The 6,691-nt window shown below is 44.2% G+C and overlaps 1 protein-coding gene across 1 annotated transcript in view; it reads left to right on the top strand.

The window, feature by feature from the left end:
* Positions 1 to 68: 68 nt before the first annotated feature.
* The window catches only part of LOC122371341 (anaphase-promoting complex subunit 1-like), a 53,565-nt gene continuing 46,942 nt past the window's right edge, over positions 69 to 6,691 (top strand). Inside the window, exon 1 of the mRNA XM_043347587.1 lies at positions 69 to 134. The gene's annotated coding sequence lies outside the window, so the exon portion shown is untranslated. The remainder of the gene's footprint in view (positions 135 to 6,691) is intronic.

Below are 6,691 nucleotides of genomic sequence, written 5' to 3'. Positions count from 1 at the left end.
GTCAAATATTTTTGAACAGATTCAGGATGCTTCATGGGTTTTCCGGGTTTTCAATATACTATTTATTTTTGGCGCTCAATTTGTTGAAAAAAGAAGCGGCGCCGTTCAGCGGGAGCTTCGGTGTAAGTCAGAGTGTAAGTAAAATGGGATATTTACTATTTTTTTCAATGGTGCCGTTTACAATCATAATGCAAGTCCAGGCACTGTACTGGCAACGTACTACATTTTTATGCTTGCATGGCTGGTTAGATGCTTTGTGACTTGTTCCTACTGCATGGTGCACAGGCACATACTTTGCTGGTAATGGCAAAGAAGCTATTTGATTAAGCTTCTTCTATATCACCTTTACATCATCTGTTGAAGTTTTGGTCTTTGTAAATTTGGCAAAAAAAAATTGAGTTACGACTTATCACAGATTGTGTATCATGTTCGGCCAAAAAGTTGCATAATTCATCTAATCTTTAAGAAATTCCTTCCTTACCTTTATATACTTAAGAAGTCACTGAAATCGGCGAAATTGCAAGCTCAGATGCTGACAAAGCTGTAGTCCTAGCTGACTAGTGACTTGTATAGCAAAGTAGGTGTTTTGGCCATAGTAAAGACTGACCTAACCTTACCTACAACCTAAAATCTACAACCTACAACCGGAAACATACTACCTAAAACCTACAACCTACAACCTAACCCACAGCACCTCTCCTTGGTAGCAAATAGAAGTCTGATGCCTGTTTTACTATTACTAACTACCATAAATTGTTCATAAACTGCAATAACTCTCTGCCATACAAGAGCAATGGCTGTGCCAAATTTAAACAAGATATATCAAAATTTGACCCCTGAATTGTAGGTATATTACACCCATGCATGACTGGTGGCTCTGCAGAGCCACCCTCCCGTTTTTCTGCAATATCTTCTAAACCGTTTGACAGATCACCACGAAACTTTTGGTAGGTACCTTCAGCGGCATCAATTTGACACCTCTTGTTAAAATTTCAATATTCTAGCTACCATGATTTGGCCGGAAATGACGTCAGAGTGACGTCATGTCGGCCGATTTTGATGCAAAATATTGAATTTGAATTATGGCAAACGCTCTCAAAAACTCAGTTTTAAGGCTAGATCCAATTTCTTTGCATGAGTGGACATACACGTAGTGGACATACACGTAGCTATCAAACTGTTATCTCAAAGTTTAAGAAAAAATTAAAATTTTGAAAAATATAGATTTATAACTACAATTTTTTCAAAGTTTTTGATTTTTCGCAAAAACGGGAATACATATATGTGATAGAACACACACTGATCAACTACTCTAGCAAGTTTTAGCTCAATATCTTCAAAAATAGTCAAGTTATTTGCATTATTGTCAAAATTGTTCAATTATATATTTTTCAAAACCATTTTTCAGTACGTTTTTGACATCGTACAACAATATAAATGGCACCATCGTGTTCTGGAGCTTCAACTGCATCTGATAGGGACCTTTTTTTGTTGACAAATTTCAATTTCAAAATTTGACCTTTTCTGACCTGAAAGAATTTTCTGACCGGTAAATTCAGATGAAAATGACCCCAAATGACACAAACGGCATTGTTTTCGAAATCTACGAGTAAAATGGAACATAAAACTTGCGTCTCGTGACCGATACATGATATACAATTTTCGTGACCTAGGATGACCTGGCATTGACCTGAAAAAATTCGAAGTAAAAGTTAAGTATCCTCAGGGTATCTAAGGCATATATCAAGGAATGCGTAAACCAAAAATGAGCCTGATCCGACTTGTCAGCCGGCGGTCAGAGCCTAAATTGTGAACAAGCAAAAATGCTGATAATTTTTACTTTGACGTGACCTGTGACGTGATCGGTGACCTTGAGGTCAATGAAAATAGGTTTCGTTCGACAGTTTTTCCAGGGCGTTCAGATTACGTTTGAATTTTGACGATCGTCCCAGAAGTTTCGGAGATAAGAGGAGGGGGACTCTGGAGAGCCCCCCCTAAGTCACTCGCGTTACGGAAAATACCCCAGTCAGGCGCGGGTTAACCTCAATAATAACCTTCTCCAGTCAATGCCATTTGGCTACAGGCTGGAGTCAAAGGCATTTGACAGTCAAGCATGGGTTTCACCATGGATAGGTATTGGATAACTAACAAGTAATCCATGGTTTAACCCTTGCTCTTTTGCAGGGTTTGAACGGCTCCTTTCAGTTTTTCGCAAATAAATCATGCAGAAAGTGGCCTATCATGACGAAACTTAAAGTACCCTTGAGTTGATCAATTTAACGTCTACCCTGAAAATTTTATGACCACGACCCAAATGACCTTTGACGGTAGGCACTAGGCAGACACTCGAACCTGTGACAACTGAACCAGGGACAACTGAACCAGTGGACAACTGAAAAACAAGTGAACCAGTAACAACTGAGCCAGGCTTACGTGATCTTAGGTCACCGATATCAAAACTTCTAGATTACATTTTTATGCATACTGTTATTCTCGCATGTGTAGGGGGGGGGTCGGATGGACCCCCCCCCCCATGGTTTTTCGCGAATAACTCGCGTAAAAAGCGGCCGATCGCGACGAAACTTTCAGTACCCTCTCATTGATCAATTTTACACCTACCCTGAAAATTTCATGACCCTGACCCAAATGACCTTTGACCTGTGACCTCTTTTCCGAGACCATGTTTGGCCGGAATCGCGATTCCGCGTATGTCGGCTCACATTAGCCGCGCGTTTGCAAGCTTTTCGTGGTTTCAAACGTTCAAACATGTGATTTGATGCTGCTCCCATGCATTAGAATGGGTGTCAAGGTCACCTGAAGGTCAGGTCAGGTCAATGACCTTTGGTGACCTCGGGTGACCTCGGCTCACTTTTTCGAGTTTTACATGTTTCTAGGCTAGTTTTTGGAGCTGAATTCGAATTTAGCAACCATTTGAACATTTACGAAGTAGTTTTGGTGCCTTCGTAACATGTTACGAAGCTGTCAGAGGTGGTTGACACGTACTACGAATACCCGTCACAACCCCTACTGGTTGACCTGACCTGACCTGACCCGACCTGGTCAAAATGCTTAAAGACATCATCTGTGATCAAAACTAACACGATATTCGTGATCAGCACCCCGAAAAACCCCTTAGCAGCCACACTTTACGACTTTCTAATAGGTCCCGATTTTCCCGACTTTGGGTCATTGACCTGACCTGGAAGGTCAACCAATGACCTAGGACCCTAAAATTGGGTATCATCGGCTTCCTCTCGTCACGGGCAACACGCTCGTTTTTTCCGCGAAGCTCTAGCTCGATCAGGGGCCAAACGGCAAGGGGGGGGTCCAACCGACCCCCCCCCCCCCTACACATTAGAAGCTGGCAAACGCCGCACACATGCGAGGGTTAACCCTCGCCGGCACAGGCCATTTTGTGTCCTTCGACGGCACAGGGGGGGGGGGGGTACGACTCCCCTCGCGTTTGGCCCCTGATCGAGCTAGAGGGAAAAACGAGCGTGCTGCCCGTCACGAGAGGAAGCCGATGATATCCAATTTTAAGGTCCTAGGTCATCGGGTGACCTTCCAGGTCAGGTCAATGACCCGAAAATCGGGAAAATCGGGACCTGTTAGAAAGTCGTAAAGTGTCGCTGCTATGGGGTTTTCCGGGGTGCTGATCACGAATATCGTGTTAGTTTTGATCAGAGATGATGTCTTTAAGCATTTAGACCAGGTCGGGTCAGGTCAGGTCAGGTCAACCAGTAGGGGTCGTGACGGGTATTCGTAATACGTGTCAACCACCTCTGACAGCTTTGTAACATGTTACGAAGGCACCAAAACTATTTCGTAAATGTTTAAATGGTTGCTAAATTCGAATTCAGCTCCAAAAACTAGCCTGGAAACATGTAAAACTCGGAAAGGTGAACCGAGGTCACCAAAGGTCAGTGACCTGACCTGACCTTCAGGTGACCTTGACATCCACCCTTATGCATGGGAGCAACATCAAATCACATGTTTGAACGTTTGAAACCACGAAAAGCTTGCAAACGCGCGGCTAATGCGAGCCGACATACGCCGAATCGCGATTCCGGCCAAACTTGGTCTCGGAAAAGAGGTCACAGGTCAAAGGTCATTTGGGTCCGGGTCATGAAATTTTCAGGGTAGGTGTAAAATTGATCAATGCGAGGGTACTGAAAGTTTCGTCGCGATCGGCCGCTTTTTACGCGAGTTATTCGCGAAAAACCTTAGGGGGGGGGTTGCATCACCCCCCCCCCCTGTGCCGGCGAGAGTTGAGTTCCAAGGTGGTCGTTCAGGTCAGTGTAGCTATGACGAGCATTCTAACTTTTCTGAAGCAGGGTCACTTCGTCGGACCTATTGGTTTTCTACATACGCCTCGGCCGAGGAAGGGGGTACGACCTGAGACCTCCCTCACCGTTTCGCGCCTAATGGAGCTAGAGCCTCGGGGAGAAAAAAAAACGAGGGTGTGCGCCGTTACGAGAGTCAGCGATTGGTACCCGATTTCAAGGTCTCAGGTGAACCGGTGACAGCGTTGGAAATGAGACCTCTTTCTTGTCCCGGCGTTTTATTCTCCGGGTGGGTTAACCCCGTCTAGCGCTTAGCCTTTCGGAACCTGGCTCAGAGCCGCGGTTGTTTTCGCCGCTCGGCCCATTCGAGGTGCAAAGTTGATAGTCACACGAAGTTGATTTGGATCCTCTGAATATACCACTTCGAAATTAATCGATTCTACAAAACCCTTTTCTATAATCTATATGCATATTATAGGTACTTAACAGTAACTCCGGACTAGGCTGATTTGGCTGGCCCTAAAATACGCTTGTATCTCGGATAGGGCGAGCGGCGAAAACAACTGCGACCCTGAGTGGGTCCCGAAAGGCTGGACGGGGTTAACTTAAGGTGTTGACATCGGGTCAAGGTCAGGTCAGAACCCCTCAGATCACGAAAATGTTCGAAGGTCATATCGCATGTCATTTGACTATACACTATACATGTCTTCCCGAGTCCATTGGTGGCTTTCCCGGCTCTCTAGCTCAATTTGATCGGGACTTATTGACGAAATACTTTTATGACCTCAGTGACGTCATAAATGACGTCACGGAAGGTCAACAATGCAAAATTGAAGCTTTGAATCCTGCAAAATGCAAGGAGTGCATGAAATCACGATTACTTGTGCTTTAGATATGTAGTTTGAGGTTATTCCCGGCTCTGAAATAATAACAATATTCATATTTCCCCGTTGAGGCCATGTGACTGACCTGGCCTCATGAGACCTTAGGGAAAACTTCGAGTTATAAAGACTGCCATACTTCGGATGGATAATGCGTCCTGTAAGTTTCATCTCCTTGTGAAAGTTTTGTTGGCACTTAGGGCCTTGCGAATTTGTGACATGAGCGCGGGTTGAGACACCTTTGGCTGGCTGAGTGCTTGGCTCCATCTTAAACCCGCAGTCCAATAGCTATCTATCTTCTGTCAATCTGATTACAACACCACAATTGTCGTATCGATTTGGGCGTCCCAGGCTACAGTGTGCGACCACCAGACTCTGCCTGCTAGTGCTGTCTAGAGATTGCAATCCCGGAACGTTTTGCCAATCCCGGGATCCCGAAAGTTTTTATTTCGGGATCCCGGGATCCCGGGATCCCGGTCTTGTCACTTAAAGTCGTAAGAATGATTTCCGTCTGACATATTTTGCGTCTTTTAGCTTACCACAAACAAAGAGGCAACCAAAAGCCATTCTTAGACCATGTCATTTGCAATAAACACGATTGAATTTGCGAAAGAAACGTTTCGATTTGATTAGCATTAGGTACCCCAATAGGCCTTAATAAAACTGTGCGCCGACCAGTGCGTTTACTATCTCGTCATTCAGACGGGTTCCAGCACATCCACACCTCACTCACTCTTCGTCTACGCTACTCGTAGTTAGCGCGACAGTTTTAAAGGAAATAGTTCACATTTTAACATGGGTTTTGAACTGGAATAGCAGTTCCGTAGCTTGGGCTGAGACGAGCATAAATCAGGAGCTTTTACAGCCCAACGATCACCCTAGGCAAAGATATTCTATTTCTCGTCCCGAAAAATGTGTCTTGCGTTGAGGATGTGTGCCTTGCATATATTCGCATCCAGTATGAAACGAGCATGGGTCCCGAAAATTCTTCAGAAACTAGAGAAATTATCTACGAGAACTCTAGAGAAATTCGCTCCAGTGAGGCGCTCCAGGAACAAAAGCACGAGCAGATCGCCCAAATGCCAGTGGCCGCGATAATTTCTCTAGTTTCTGAAGAATTTTCGGGACCCATGCTCTTTTCATACTGGATCGCGTGTGCCTTACAGAAACTGAAAAGTTCTTCCTATATCAAAAATATAGAAAACAATCTTTTGTTGTAAAAAGGTTTTATTTTCTTTGCTGTTCATTTTGAACATAAAAAATCACAAATCCATTGCAAAAAAAATAATTTCGTGAAAGTGAACTATGCGATGCGATGCGATGGTTTTCGGAGGTTTAGCCTTTGTATCGGCACCTCCTTGATTTCTTAATCTTTAACTTTTACTTTGATCGATGGGTTGCATTGTTATGGTTGGTTTGTGTGGCTAGGATTCTCACTAGGGGACAGGATTGGGTGTTGGGAGGATGAAGGTCAACTAGGATGGAGAACTTTGTTTTATTTCCAGCAGTCTTCTTTTCTTCCACAGC

This window comes from Amphibalanus amphitrite, unplaced genomic scaffold (genome assembly GCF_019059575.1).
Source record: "Amphibalanus amphitrite isolate SeventyFive unplaced genomic scaffold, NRLGWU_Aamphi_draft 001233F_arrow, whole genome shotgun sequence".
Classification (NCBI taxonomy): Eukaryota; Metazoa; Arthropoda; class Thecostraca; order Balanomorpha; family Balanidae; genus Amphibalanus; species Amphibalanus amphitrite.
The sequence above is the reverse complement of the archived record's forward strand: the minus strand, read 5'-3'. Positions and strand labels throughout refer to the sequence as shown.